Raw genomic sequence first — 15970 nt, forward strand, 5'->3', positions numbered from 1 at the left:
GGTGATGCGACACCCGTGGGGCCTGGGCGGAGGTGCAGTTCTCGGGAAGGAGCGGAGACTCGAACCCGGTTCCCGTGGCTGCCTTCGCTGCACAGCCGCAGTGGCCCTGATGCACCCTGCTGGTGGGCCTCAGCTCCCTGGAGCCCTGGCTGCTGACTGGGCCACAGCCAAGCAGATGAAGAATCTGTGCCTAAGTGTGGCGGGTGAAGAAAGGAGAGCTACTGGATGGAGACTGTAAGTGGAGACCAGTTTGGCTGCTGTTCTAACAGGCCAGGAGGGCTCTAACTCTGTGAGGACCCCACTGTTTCTGTAATTGTGTGTGAGAAGGACTGACTCCCAGGACACTACCTGATTTCTGACCTGATCAGCAACTTCTGTCTTTTTCCTGCTTCCTGGCATTTTAGCATCTCTCCAGTGGTCTGTCCTCAAATTCTGAATACCACCCTACGCCAAATTATCATCAGCATCCTGGCTACTGCTGCTTCACTTTTGTACTTTTGTTTTGTTATAATCCAAAATGAATATTGGTGTTTATCCAGAGACAAGAAGATTTAAGGGTACTTGGCACTAGTTACTGACATTGAAGCTACAGACACCAACAACCCCAATGTGAACTATGGTATTGTGGTGGACTGTGGTAGCAGTGGGTCCCAGTATTTGTCTGTTGCTGGCCCAGGCATAATGGCAATCCCATGATCTGTTGGATATTAGACAAATGAGGGATAAAAACTGAAAGCCAGTGGTCATGAAATAAAACCCTGCATTTCGGAATTTGCTACCTCTCCAGACAAAGTCAGTGATTACATTTTTCCACTTTTGAACTTTGCTGCATAACATGTGCCATGGACAAAGCACAAAGAGACCCCTCTCTACATTCTCTGCACAGCCCTGATGACAGTCCTTCGCGAAAGCCAGCAGAAAGCCATTCTGGAAGACCTTCTGACTGATATTCCCATGCACTTTGACTTTCTATTTTCTCACTCTCATGCAGAAGTAATTTCAGGAAAGCAAGAAGGTGTGGATGCTTGGATTGGCATTAATTTTGTCCTTGGACTATTTGAACATATTGAAGACAATGGTGAGGCAGTTGGGGAAGTTAACATTCCTGGTAGTGAAAGCAATGAAGCCATTACTCGTAAAACAACAGCAGGTATTCTCGACATGGGAGGTGTATGGTTAGCATATGAAGTACCCCACACTGTAAGCTTTGCCTCCTCACAGCAGGAGAAAGTAGCTAAAAACTTATTAACTGAATTTAACTTGGGCTGTGATGTTCACCAAACTGAGCATGTATAGAGAGTCTATGTGGCCACGTTTCTTGGGTTCCGTGGCAATGCTGTGCTACAGAGATATGAAGACAGAATATTTGGCAGTACAGTTCAAAATAACAGACTGCTGGATGAACAGATGGGTCTGACTCCTGATACTTCATACTTGGACCCCTGTAAACCCCTAGGCAGTAAAGATGAAATCCAACAGAATGGGCAGACCATGTACCTACAGGGAGCAGGAGACTTTGACCTGTGTCAAGAGACAATCCAACCTTTCATGAATAGAACAAATGAGACACAAACTTCACTAAATGGTGTCTACCAGCCCCCAATTCACTTCCAGAAAGTGAATTCTATGGCTTTTCTGAATTCTACTATTGCACTGAGGACGTGTTACAAGTTTGGGGGGGAGACTGCGATGCTGCTAAATTTACTAAAGCTGCAAAGGATTATTCTGCAACAAAGTGGTCGATCTTATGGGAATGCTTTGACCGAGGACTATATGCCTCTCATGCTGACCTCCATACGCTAAAGTATCAGTGCCTCAAATCTGCCTGGAGGTTTGAAGTGTTTCATAGGGGCTTTTCATTTCCTGTCAATTATAAACATATAAAGACTGCCTTGCAAGTTTATGACAAGAAAGTTCAGTGGCCCCTGGGAGCAATCCTTTGCAGGACCCACTTTTTACTCTTAAGAGATATCCAGCAGGAGAGCTTCCAGGCCAGTCATGCTCACTGGCAGGGCTTCTGCTTTGTCTACAATCACTGCCTGTTCCCAGGCTGCTTCCTGGTGGTCCTGCTAACCGTCCTCCTCTACCTGCTGCCGCTCCTGCATGGTCACCAGCGAACACTCCAGCATGGCTTGGCTGCCACCCTCTGGATAGGTGAAGGTCTTCTATCTCAGAAAACCCTCAGGACAAATTCACAGGGTCAAAGATGTAAGCTATTGTATCCTGTCTGTCTTGATAATATTCTTTCTTAACTCCTGAAGATGGCTGGTACCCGATGAACCTGGGAGTTAGGAAGCTCCAGGAAGACTTTCTAAAGCAAAAACCATTTTTACCTCAGAGTTTCTCCTCTTCATTCTCATTTGGTTTTATTTTTCCTTTCCCTTTTGGTTCCTTAGAACAAAAACAAAGTTTATTGGTGTTAAGCCCTGCTATTCTAGAAGCATGGTATTTAGCCACTTTGCACACAGCTTTAAATTAAGGATTAGGAAAAGGGAAATTCACTTAATTTTTGCTGCATAGGATACCTTCAAAAATACTAAGATTTTTGTTTTTTCTTTAAGGTATGTTAACTTTTAATCAAATGCACTTTGATATCAGAGGGAAAGGGAAAAGATACTTTCTATCAGTAGAGATAGGATCTAGGAATGATACTTTAATGGAACCAAAAAATATATTGACTATAATTATAATCCTTTTTTTTTTCCTCCGTTTTGAAAACTCTAACCTAAAGAGGGTGATGTTTAATTTTTATTTATGGTTCAGGTCTGCCACTGTATGTGTTTTCATGGCAGGTTTACAATTTCAAAACCATTTATATAGAAAATAGAGAACTTTAGGTAGCAGGAAGTAACAGTTTTTAAAACTGATAACTAAGAGACCTGTAAAATGTGAAATATTGACCAGAGCTTTGTGTGTGTGTATGTGAACAAATGCTAATGAAGCAGAATGAGGGAATGCAGTGCTCTCTTTTTAAAAAAACAAACAAACAAAAAACACCCTTTAGACTTACTGTTTCATTTCATTTTATTTAGAAAAATCCCCAATACCATTATCTTTTGGGGACTGCAGTTTTCCTTTCTTTATCTCACGTTTCAGTGGCTTTAGAACTTTTTATTTTTGAAAGGGTTGAAATATTCATAAAGTTTCATTGGTTTAAGTTTTATTAAAACCAGGTCTGCACAACATTCTGAATGTGATTAATCCCACTAATGGAATGCTAGGGAGGGGTTGGAATGGGAAGATTTAGGCTGTATATATGTTGCCACAATTGGAAAAAAAAAAAAAAGTGTAAATAGATAATGACAATTAAATGCCAAGGATGACCCTGGATGGGATCTGAGGATGGAGGAAAGCAGGCTTAAAGGGACACAGTTGGGACACAAGAAAAAAAGGAAATATGGAATGTAAGCTTTATATCAATGTTGAATTTCTTGAACTTCTCAGCTGCGCTTAATGGGATTGCATAAAAGAATGTTCTTGTTCATGGAAAATGTATATGTGAATTATATTGTTTGTCAAGGATGTGTGCAGCTTGCTTTCATATGTTCAGAAGACAGAGCAAAGATGATGGATGATAGAGAGGGAAGGAGGGAGGGAGGGAGGGAAAGAAAGAAATGGTAAAGTGACAAAATATTAAAGTTGGTAGATCAAGGTATCGGGGGAGGGGGGTTGGGGTATGCTGGAGTTCTGTGTATGGGGTCTGTATTATTTTTGCAACCGTTACTGCAAGTTTGAATTTGTTTCAAAATAAAAATTAAAAAAAAAAAAAAAAAAACAGATCTGGTGCCAAAAACAAAACAAAACAAACAAAAAAACCCACTAAATCAGGTGTGATAAGACAGCATAGAGAAGATGGAGACCCTAAAATGCAAATGTTTTAGCAGGTGGTGAAGTGGCTGAGAACCAGAGTCTCACCCACTTTCTGAGGGTCTCTCTTGCAAAAGAGACCCTTTCCCAGCTGAGATTTTACTAGTAGAATAAGATAAGAGCACAAGTGTTCTCAACTCAAGCCCATTAAATTCTCAAGGAGATTTAGTAGAATTCAGATCCCTCTAATTCAAGATTTTTGAAGCCTCAAAAAGCAGAAGTTTACTAGTTCTATGAATAATCGTTGTTGCTAGTTAGTAATGCAAACTAAACTGCAGATGGCTTGATTAAGCTCTCAAAGTCACATACTGCTTTCAGAGAATCCAGAAGCTTAAAGTATTTAAAGCAATATGCTGATTACAAATAAATCAAATCTGTTCATTAAGATTGATCCTGGAGGCTCACAATTGGTCTAACATTAAAATATTTAGAGTATCATAAGGATCTTAACCAGAAGACCTATATAAAATATCTGAGGTAATTAAAGTCTGTGGTCATCAACGGGAATCATTTATATTGTGTAACTCTAAGATGAATAAATTATGCTACCCACCATCTGAAAACAAAGATGATCCCAGAGTTTTCCCTTTAAGTTCCTTTTATTATATATGCTAGAAACCCTTTGCTTCTGTAAGAATAATTGAGTTTCATGAATTCACATCACTATTCTTCCAGTTTTTGGAATTACTGAGATTTTATAATGGATCTATACATTTCACTACACACTATGGCTGTTTGATTACAAAGACCTATCTCCTCAGTAATTGTAGTTTTATGGGGTTTTAGGGACATTGAAGACATGACAGAGACCACTGATGGCAGAATCTTCAGAGATTTTATTGGCAAGTGGCACCCAAAATGCTAATTTGAGTAGGGTTAAGATGTTATGTAGGCCACACCCAGGGGAAAAGTTATTAAAAATTAAAAATAATTTATAAAGATTTAATAAACTCCAAGATTGTAGTAATGTCCCATGCCTTTCTTTCTCCCAATACTCGCCATAAGTCTCTTCTGTCGAGGGGTAGCAGTGAGAAGGAAGGAGTTAAGAAAGAATATTATCAAGACAGACAGGATACAATAGCTTACAGCTTTGACCCTGTGAATTTGTCCTGAGGGTTTTCTGACTCTGTATTGTCTAATAAACTTGTCCTCTACTCCTTTAGTATTTCATAGGAGTACCATGCCAAATAAACAGAAAAGTCAGATTACCTGGATTTTATATCTCACAGAGGACAACAATATATAATCCTCCTTTTTTTTCTCTTATAGCTTGTTAGAGAGGCCCATAATTGGTTCCAATATTGGAGAACCTGTATGTTTAACAAGAATGTTACAGAGACTTAGCTATTGGCTGATGGAAGAGAGGTTTCCTTGACTTTTTAGATCTTTTTATAATTAACGTAAGGCCTCTGCGTTATTATTAATATTATACCTTAGCATTAGCAGTTTACATTGAGACTTCCTTAGAACCAAGCCTGTGGGTATTAACAAATATTGACAGACATATAGGAACATATTACAAATCTTTATTAACAGGAACATCAATTGGAAACACCATGTATTATTAGTTATGGTTTTTTAGGGAAACAGAACCATGTGTATACACACACACACACACACACACACATAAATATTAAAAGCTTTATTATAGGAATTGACTCACGTGACTATGGGGATTGGCAAGTATGAATTCCATAGGGCAGGTCACAAGTTGGGAATTCCAGTGAAAGTTTCAATGAATTCCCCCAGAAGAAGGTGGCTAGCTGAAGCAGATAAAAACTCTTTCTGATTGATAAAATCATTAATTCTTCCTTTAAGGCCTTCAACTATTTGGATCAGACTTTTCTTGTTACTGAAGACAGTCTCCTTTATTTATTGTAATCAGTCATAGATATAATCAACTGGCTAATGATTTCAATTCATGAAATATCCTCATAATAACAATCAGGCCAATGCTTTCTTGACCAGACAGCTGGACACCATAGCCTAATCAAGTTGACACATTAACTTAACCAACACATGCCATAAATTATGTCTATATATTTAATCAAGCATTAAGAGACCATAAATTATTGGGACAAGATTAGTTCTAGATACCAATTTTATTGAACAGTCTTTATACAATGCTCGTTATTTACTCATACACTATTACAGGTTTTACCTTAAAGGTACTAATTACAACTCTTGGTTACATGGGAGAGAAATTCAATTCTAACTAGCTAAGCAAAGGAGGAAATTTATTGGCTTATCCAATTGCAAATTCCAGATGATAGGCCTGATAGCAAGCGTGGCCAGATCCAGGGCCTTAAATAGTGTCATCAAGTTTCTGTTTGCCTTTTCCTCCATTCCTTGCAAGGCTTACTCCATGAATATAATTATTGCATGAGGCAACCTGAGATCCAAATCCTAGAAGCTCAACAGCTGCAGCAGGAAAAAAGCATGGTGGGTGGCAGGTTCTAGAAAGGTGGCATGATGAGCTCTGTAGAACTAGTTTCCAGAAAAACATGGATAACTGGTGAAAAATTATAAACAACAACAACAACAAACAACCATTTGAAGTCTTGGGAAATCATCCTAAAGGCATAAGCAAATGAAGAAACTTTTTTTTTAAAAAGAAAATCTACTAAAAATTGGTAAGAACAATGAAGATCTGTGGCATTTGTACCATGACCTGCTCCTTCTCTCCCCACTTGCAGTCACTATGACAGAAATTCCATTCCACATGGGTGCAGTCAAGAACACAGCACTCTCTGTATACCCCCAGTTGGGGGCTATGTTATCTTCCAAGGGGAGATAGGCTACCAGCATTTATCATCTCTTCCAGCTACATGTCACAGAACCTAAATTCCAGGCAACCATGGCCAAGAGATCAGGGGCTTCTTTTCCACCCAGCCCTAACTCATAGGAGGCTCTACCTAAGATGTGGCACACCAGGAATACAGGGACCCCAACATCCTCCCCCCCAGCTCACTACTAGGGCAGAGGTTCCACACTGAGATGACCAGAGTCTACTGCCCAGCCCAGCACCCTGCTCATAAAACAGGGGTATCACTCTGAGAGAAGCAGGCCACTGTACTTAAAACCAGCATCATAGCTGTGACTCAGAGATTTTGCCCAGGAAGAGAGGCAGACCATAAAAATGGAGTGTTCCAAAGTACCCCTAAAGGAATTGACTTTTTTGAACCAAAGTGTGAGGAAGTTCAAGCCTAAGAGCACCCTTGAAAACAATGGAAATTATTGTAGTAAGCAATTAAGGGGAGGCTGGTAGTTTCATGAGAACAATAAGCTAAACTGTAGACCATTCAGTTTACCAGAGAGAACCAGTAGAAGAGACAGCTAAGAAGTGCCATCCTGAGTCAAACCAAACTTCAAAGATTGGCCTCAAAAATGACCCCTGCAAAGGGCCTGAATTTAATTGGATCAGAACGTGGAGCAATTTGTGCCAAGGACATTGTTGAAAACAGTAGGGCCATCAGCTGGCAATTAGTGGAGGCTAATAGCTGGGTGTGATACCAACAGAAGCAGTCAGCTTAACAGAAAGATCAGGGAAAGAGCAAAGAGAACCCTGAAAAAAACAATACTGTCATCCCAAGGTGACTGTGCACATGCCCAAGACTGCTCCCTTGGAAGAATGACATCAGAGGCGTCACACTGTGGGTGAAGCAGACATCATTAAAATACTCCAGGCAAGTCACTAAAAAAGTAAACATGCAGTCAACATCAACAGGCCCTAGAAGTTGCATGTATGTGTTTGTGTGAGAGGAAGATGATTAATATCTAGAGTTGCTAAATTATATTATATGTCCAGTTTCCCTCAAAAATTATGAGATATGCAAAGAAAAAGGAAAGTGTGACCCATTCACAAGAAGAAAGCAGACAACAGAAACTGCCTGTGAGAGGGCTCAGATGTTGGATTTAGCAGTAAAAGACTTCAAAGCAGACATTATAAATATGTTCGATGAACAAATGGAAAACATGCATAAGAAAGTAAAGGAAGGTATACATCAATGTTTCATAAAATAGAGAATATCAATGAAAAGATAGAAATTGTTTTTTAAAAAACCTAAATGGTAATTCTGGAGTTGAAATGAAAAATTCACTAGAGGAGCTCAAAGTAGATTTGAACTGAAAGAAGAAATAATTATCAAACTTAAAGATAAATTGGTAGAGATTATGCAATCTGAAGAACAGAAAGACTGATGAATAAAAATGAACAGAACCTCAGAGAAACATGTGATACCATTAAGCACATCAAATTTGGTGAAAAACATTAATATACACATCAGAGGAGCTCAGAGAGCTCCAGGTAGGATAAACAAAAAATGGTCTACACACAGACACATCATAGTAAAAATGCTGAAAGACAAAAACAAACAGAAAATCTTGAAAGCAGCAAGAGAAAACCAGCTCATTGCATACATGGACGCTCCAATAAGAATAACTGCTGACTTCTCATCAGAAACAAGTGAGGCTAGAAGGCCAAGGGAGGGCATACTCAAAGTGCTGAAAGAAAAAAAATGTCAGCCAAGAATCTTATATCCAGCAAAGCTACTGTTCAAAAATAAAGGCAAAGTAAAGACACTCCCAGATGAACAAAAATGGAGAGAATTCATTGCTAGCAGAACTGCCTTATAAGAAATTCTAAAGGAAATTCTTTGCCCTGAAAGCAAGTGACCAAGGACAGAATTTAAATCTAAATGAATGAAAAAAAAATTGCACCAGTAAAGGTAATAATTTAAAAGACAGTAAACATGCATATTTCTTCTCCTTTCTTTTGTTAATTGATTTAAAAAGCAATTGTATAAAACAATGTGTAATTGTTTTTTGGGGACTATAACATAAAAATGTAATATATATGACAATAGCAGCACAAAGGAGATTGTATAGAGCAATGCTGTATGGTGTAAGAAAATCATACTAGAATCCACAGGAAAAAATTAAGAGAACCATTAGTGGTAAGTAAGAAAGTTCATCTGACAAACTCCATAAATATATACTTGCTCTCATTCCATCTCTCAGCTTCTTTATAAGACATAAAATTATATGAAGTAGTAATAAAAACAATGTAAGATTTCTTACTCCTGTAAGAGTAAGCCAACAAAAATAATAGCAGACTTCATACTATTATTGATGTTCATACTAGGCAGAACATACTTTTTACTAGGCAGAACATACATACTAGGCGGAACATACTTCTTACTCCTACAAGGCAAGCCATCATACTATTATTGATGTTCGTACTAGGCAGAACATCAACAAGAAAATATAGACTTGAACACTGTATGGCAACTAAGCCTAAACCTAACAGGCATCTATGGAATACTCTACCCAGCACCGGAAGAACACACATCCTTCTCAGGTGCACATGGAACATTCTCCAGAATATACCACATTCTCGGCCATAAGACAAGCCTCAATAAATTTAAAATGATTTAAATCATACAAGTTTGATCTCCAACCACAATCGAATGAAATTAGACATCAAAAACAGAAAGAAATTTGGGAAATTCACAAATATGTGGAAACGAAACAACATACTCCTAAAGAACCAGTGGGTTGAAGAATAAATAACAAGGGAAATTTAATGAGGTTATTTGAAATGAAGACACAACATACCCTCCATCTGTTAGTGATTTCCAAATTCATTCCATTATGATCTGAGAAAGTGTTTTCTATAATTTCAAACTTTTAAAATTTATTGAGAGTAGCTTTATGTCCCAACATATAGTCTATCCTGGAGAATGATCCATGAGTGCTTGAGAAAAATATATACACTGCTGTTGCGCGGTGTATTGTTCTGTAAGTATCTGTTAAGTCTAGTTCATTTTTTCATATTATTCAAGATGTCTGTTTCCTTATTGATTCTCTGTCTAGATATTCTACCCATTGATGAGAATGGGTATTGAAGTCTCCAACTATTATTGTAGAGGTGTCTACTTATTCCTTCAGAGTTGTCATTGTTCACCTCATGTATTTTGGGGCTTGTTACAGTTTGCTAATGCTGCCAGTATGCGAAATACCAGAAATGGATTGGCTTTCATAAAGTGGGTTTCTTTGGTTACACAGTTACAGTCTTAAGGCCATAAAGTGTCCAACATAATGAATCAACAATTGGGTACCTTCACTGGAGAATGGCCAATGGTGTCTGGAAAACCTCTGTTAGCTGGGAAGGCACGTGGTTGGCATCTACTCCAAATTTTGGTTTCAAAATGGCTTTCTCCCAGGACGTTCCTCTCTAGGCTGCAGCTCCTCTTCAAAATGTCACTCTCAGTTGCTCTGAATCCCTCTGTCTGTGAATTCCTTTATAGGACTCCGGTGATCCAATTAACACCCACTCTGAATGGGTGGGTAACACATCCATGGAAATTATCCAATCAAATGTTTCACTCACATTTGATTGAGTCACATCTCCATGGAAACACTCAAAGGAATCCAATCTAATCAACACTAATACATCTGCTCCCATAAGATTGCATCAAAGATAATGGTGTTTTGGGGGACATAATACATCCAAACAAGCACAGGGCTCTGGCTAGGTGCATAAATATTTGTGATTGTTATATCTTCTTGATGAATTGTCCCTTTTATTAATACATAATGTCCTTCTTTTTCTCTTTTTTGTTTCATATTTGAAATCTAATTTGTCTGATATTAGTATAACTACTCTCACTCTTTTCTTGTTGTTTATATGAAGTATCTTTTTCCAGCTTTTCACTTGCAGCCTATTTTTGTCCTAGGTCTAAAGTGAGTCCTTTTTAGACAACATATAGTTGAACCCTGCTTTTGTACTCCATTCTGCCAATCTGTGTCTTTTGAATGGGGAGTTTAATCCATTAACATTTAATGTTATTACTGTAAATGCGATACTTTCAACTATTTTTTCCTTTGGATTTTATATGTCATATCTTATTTTTTTCTCTCTCTCTTTTTACCCTTTTAGTCACCCTTACTGATACTCTGCATTTGTGCATTCTTCTCCAAAGCTTTCTCTCCTGTCTTTTCCTATCAGCCTGTGGTACTCCCTTTAGTATTTCTTGTGGAACAGGTCTCTTTTTCATGAGCTCTCTCAGTGTCTGTTTATCTGTAAATATTTTAAACTCTTCCTCGTTTTTGAAGGACAGTTTTGCTGGATATAGAATTCTTGGTTGGCAGTTTTTCTCTTAAGTATGTTACATATATCATACCACTACCTTCTCACCTCCATGATACCTGCTGAGAAATCAGCACTTAGTCTTATCAAGTTTCCCTTGCATATGATGGATCACTTTTCTTTTGCTGCTTTCAGAATTCTCTCTTTGTCTTTGACATTTGTCAAAGCAAGTGCCTTGGAGTAGCTCTATTTGGATCTGTTCTTTTGGGGGTATTCTGGGCTTCTTGGACCTGTAATTTTATGTCTTTCATAAGAGTTGGAAAATTTTCAGTGATTATTTCCTCTGTTTTTTTTTTTTTTTCTGCCCATTTTCCCTTCTCTTCTCCTTTTGGGATGCCCATAACATGTACATTCATGCGCTTCATGTCGCCATCCAGTTGCCTGAGAACTTGCTCATATGTATCCATTCTTTTTCCTATCTCTTCTTTTGCATGTAGGATTTCAGATGTTTTATCCTCTAGTTCACTAATCCTTTCTTCTGTCTCTTCACATCTGCTGTTTTATGTCTCCATAGTGTTTTTCATCTCTTCTATTGTGACTTTCATTCCCATAAGTTCTGTCTTTTTTTTTTTTTTTTTGCAAGCTTTCATATTCTTTATGGTCTCCCAGTGTCTTCTTTATATCCTTCATCTCTTTATCAACATTTTCCTTCCACTTGTTGAATTGATTTAGCATGTTTGTTTGAATATCTTTAGTTGTTTCAACTCCTGTATCCCATCTGAAGTTTTAGTTGGTCCATTGACTTGGCCATATCTTTTTGCTTCCTAGTATGATTCATGATTTTGTGCTGGGGTATAGGCATTGGGTTTTATTGATTAATTTATTCTGGAGGTTGTTTTCTCTCTTTTGCCTAGGATTTTCTTGTTGGTTACCTTTTTTCTCTAACTGTTCTTTGACATTCAGTTCCACTTATTCTAGACTTATAGCATAGCTTCTGTTTAACTGATCAGGAATTTTCAACTCTTATTTTTCTGATTCTTCCCCTGCCTATATGGAAGTTTTTTTTAGATTTTCCATTTGTGTGTGTGTGTGTGTGCAGTTGTTTCACCCCAGGAAAAGGCTTTTTCTTCCCTCTTACTCCTCAGAGAATGTTTATCTGCTGTTTTTTGTTTTGTTTTGTTTTGTTTTTGGCCTCCATATGTTTGTAACACTACTTTCATTACCTCTAGCAAGTTTTACCTAGAGATCCAGCTCTGGGAGGAGGGTCCCGACAGATAGGATTGACCCTAGTCAGGTTTTTCCAGACAAAGGAGGTCTAGGACTCTTGAACAGGGTGTAATCAGTATCATGGTTCCCTGGGGATGAGACCCAGCAGGGTGCCTCTTAATTTTGTGAGGCCTCTTAATTGTGTGCTTTACCTGTCCCGCCCAGCACATGGTGCTTGTCAGCCTGCTGCTCCCCACAGGACTAAAATGGTACTGTGCCTTTAATTCTCAGCAGACCCCATCCCTGCCATGGGTGTGTTTGAGACAGAGGTTGAGGCTGAAGGCAAGCTTAAATTGTTTTTGTTTTCCTGGGGTCTGGATTCTATAAATACCAGTCACCATCTGTGCTGGGCCTTGCCCTCCCTTTTTTTGTTGGGTGGAGCTGCTCTTCGGCCCCCTGTTGCCTGTAGGATGGAAAAATTACCAGAGTCTCAAGCAGTTCCCCTTCCACCCCTGTTGGGAGCATGTTTGTGGGAGGATGGACTCTGCTTTTTGTAAGGTGAAAATGCTGCTGATATCCCAGTCCCTAGGGTCTAAATTCTCTCAATGTGAGCTGCCACTTATGCTGGGCCTTGCTGCCCCTTTCTGGGGGAAGATACTCCCTTTAGGGAGTTATCTCCTCCACCTGATTAGTTACTTTGTCTGTCAGTCTACCCTATTCCACCCTTGCCTGAGGCAGGATTGAAAATGGAGAATGCCATCTGCTTTCTTTAATGGGCTTCTTAAAAAAAAGACCTGTGTCTCAGAGCTCCTCTCCTGTCCCCAGAACTCCCTGTTTATTTCTTGTTCTCATTATAGATTTAACTGTGCTTGGAGCTGGTATTCAGCAGTCTAAATTTGTGAAGCAAATCTGCAATTAGAGCATGGTTGAGATCCTCTTCCCTTGCTCCTAGGGAGAGGGCTTCTGTTTCTCACCAGGTAGAGGCTCCAAGTCAATCTGCTGTGCCAGTAGGGGAGGGGCATCCGCCTCCACAGTGTGGAAGAATTTACTTACAGTTCTGTGCTGCAATATATGAGTCTCGGCCCTTGCTGGCTGGTGTACAATGTGCATCTGTTCTCTGAAGTCCCCCAGACAGTTGTTCCATATAGTTCCTGGCTATTTACTAGCTGCCCTGGAGGATGGACTAAATCCGACACTTTGCTGTGCTGCTGTTTTGACCGTCCTCTCTATTCTATCACTTTTAAGTGGACTTTTCTTGATTTGGTGATCACCCTGTTACTGCACCCTTAAATTGTTTATGGACCTTTTAGAAAGGTGTTTCTGCCAGTTCTTATTTGTTGTTCAAAGCTTTAGAAGGGGATAGAGCCCTGAAGTGTCTCACTCCACCATCTTCATAATTAATATTTCTTGATTACTTACTGTAATAGAGTTCTTTGCTTGCTAGGAATAGTAATTGGCTCAGCTTGTAGGTTTGCCTAGTAGGTTGACCATCTAGACTTGTTTCTGATTAAAGATAGCAAGCAAAACATTTGCATTTATATTCATTATTTCCCAAATGAATGATAATTAAAGTTAATTAATTATGATTAATAATGATAAAATAATTAAAGTTTTTTTTTAAAGAGCACAAATCTTCTATCCAAGGATAAAGAGAGCAGGAGAGGCAGCAGTGGCAGAAATAGATTTTAAGCAGTGGTAACCAGCTTAGTTGACTTGAGAAAGCTATATGTTTTACCAGCAATGTGGAAAGTCCAGAAGTAAATAGTTTCTATGATACAAACCCCAAAAATCTATAGAATCATTATCAAAGATCAGGGCTGCTGGATTATAGTACAAGATTATCAGATATTTCCTTCTGACTACTGTAATACACTAGAAACTGAAAAGATATATAGATATATATAATGAGCTAGTAGGCATAATTATTTGTTAAATCCTAACTTCTCTATTACAGCTGGTACTTCTGGGAATAGCATTGAAGATGAGCCTAAAATTAGGAGGTTTGGTTGAAAGTCTGAAAAGCAATTAGATCCCCAGATTGCCTGCCTTATGCCAGATAACTGGTAATATCACTCTTTCCTCCTGGGAAAAATACTGGAGGTTTAGTTTCTAGAGAAGGTAAAACAGAGGATCTCTGGACTAGAGAATTCAGGCACAGTTGAGGACATCATGTTGAAAACATTAGGTTCAATTGAAAACTTACATGTAACTATTGAGACTCCAGGTCCCCACATAACTCCCAGAACCCTGCAAGGAAAATTATACCTTCTAGCCAGGGGTTTGGAAGAGATTTCCCTAGGTATTTAAGGACACTGACGTCAGGAGATTCCCTATTAAAGTGACTGAGCCAAATCTCCTTATACCAAAGCAGAAAGCTGACATGCCTCCTCTGTATAAATCTAAACAGTTCTTAAATATGAATGGGAAATCAGCAATCACTAGACATTTGAAGAAACTCTCTAACAGGAAAGACAGAGGTCAAAACAGGCAGAGAGAAAATGTCACCTTAGAGGAAATAATCTATGGAGGGTGAATAAAACTTCTAAGGAAATTATTATTAATGTCATCAGAGAAGTAAAAAAGACATTACGTTTATCAAAGAAGCATGAGATTCTATAAAAAAATGAAACATTTAGAGAATTTTAAAATGCTCTTGTAAATTTAAAATATGAGAGCAGAAATGAACAGCTCAATAGAAAAACTGGAAGAAAAAGTTGAAGACGTTGTCCTGAAAGAAGGGCAAAAAACACACAAAAATCAAGGAGGTGAAAAAATCAAGCAATGAAGTGAGAGGACAGGACCAACAACTGAATAATCGGAGCTCTGGAAATAGAGAAAAAAGAAAACAAAGGTTAGGAAATCAACAGTGATACTAATTAAAGAAAATTTCCCACAACAAAAGGACATGGGTTTCCAGATTGAGAAAACCCACCAAAAGACCAGCACATTAGATGAAAAAAAGACACACAGCATCAGGCATATTGTCTTGAACATTCAGAACAATGGGGAGAAAAAAGTATCAAATAAGCTGCCAAAAAGGTTTGGGACGGCACACCCGAAGGATAAGAAACAGAAGGGCTTCAAACTTCTCAACAGTAACAGTTGAAGCACTAAAATATTGGAGCAGTGCCTTTAAATTCTGAGGTTACCTTATTTCTAATCTAGAATTCTGTGTCTCCCAAACTACAAATCAAGTGTATATGTGAGATCAAGACATTTGCAGATATGCACAGTTGGAAAATATTTACCTCCCATGAGGGATCTACTAGATAAGGTGCTTCACCAAAATGAAGGAGTAAATGAAGAAAGATGGAGATGTGGAATCAGACAGCAGGGAATCCCACACAAACAGGACATAAAGGGAGTCTTGAGTGAAGGGAGATGATAGATCCTGACTGGAGCAAATCAAGAAGCTGTGGAAGAAACATTGATAGACATAGAAAACCAGTAACAGCAGCCAAAAAAGATAATTATTAACTCCTGGGAAAACAGAGTGGTACAGAAAGGAAAAGTATCTTGGTTTCCTCCATGGCTTAACTAAAAATAGTTTGTGTGGCCATCCTAACATTGTATGCTGATCTAAACAGTATTTTGATATCACTGTATTGGGGGATGAATGTGTGCATGTGTGTGTGGTGGGCTGGGAGGTTGTGTGGAAGAGAGTCAATCCTCTTCTTCCTGGATAGTAAGTCAACAGATGAGGCATGTTATTTAGAGACATGGAGGTACATACCCAAAGAATCAATCTAAAGAACTGGAATTGGCTGTTTGCTCTGAGAGTGGGAAATGTGATAGAAGGCATTGAGG

At 38.7% G+C, this 15970-nt stretch overlaps 1 protein-coding gene and 1 pseudogene across 1 annotated transcript in view; both read left to right on the forward strand.

The window, feature by feature from the left end:
- Nucleotides 1–15970, forward strand: part of GXYLT2 (glucoside xylosyltransferase 2) — a 98079-nt gene that overhangs the window by 41627 nt on the left and 40482 nt on the right.
- LOC119510304 lies at nucleotides 5–13082 on the forward strand (annotated as a pseudogene).

The sequence above is a fragment of the Choloepus didactylus genome, chromosome 1, assembly GCF_015220235.1.
Source record: "Choloepus didactylus isolate mChoDid1 chromosome 1, mChoDid1.pri, whole genome shotgun sequence".
Taxonomy (NCBI): domain Eukaryota; kingdom Metazoa; phylum Chordata; class Mammalia; order Pilosa; family Megalonychidae; genus Choloepus; species Choloepus didactylus.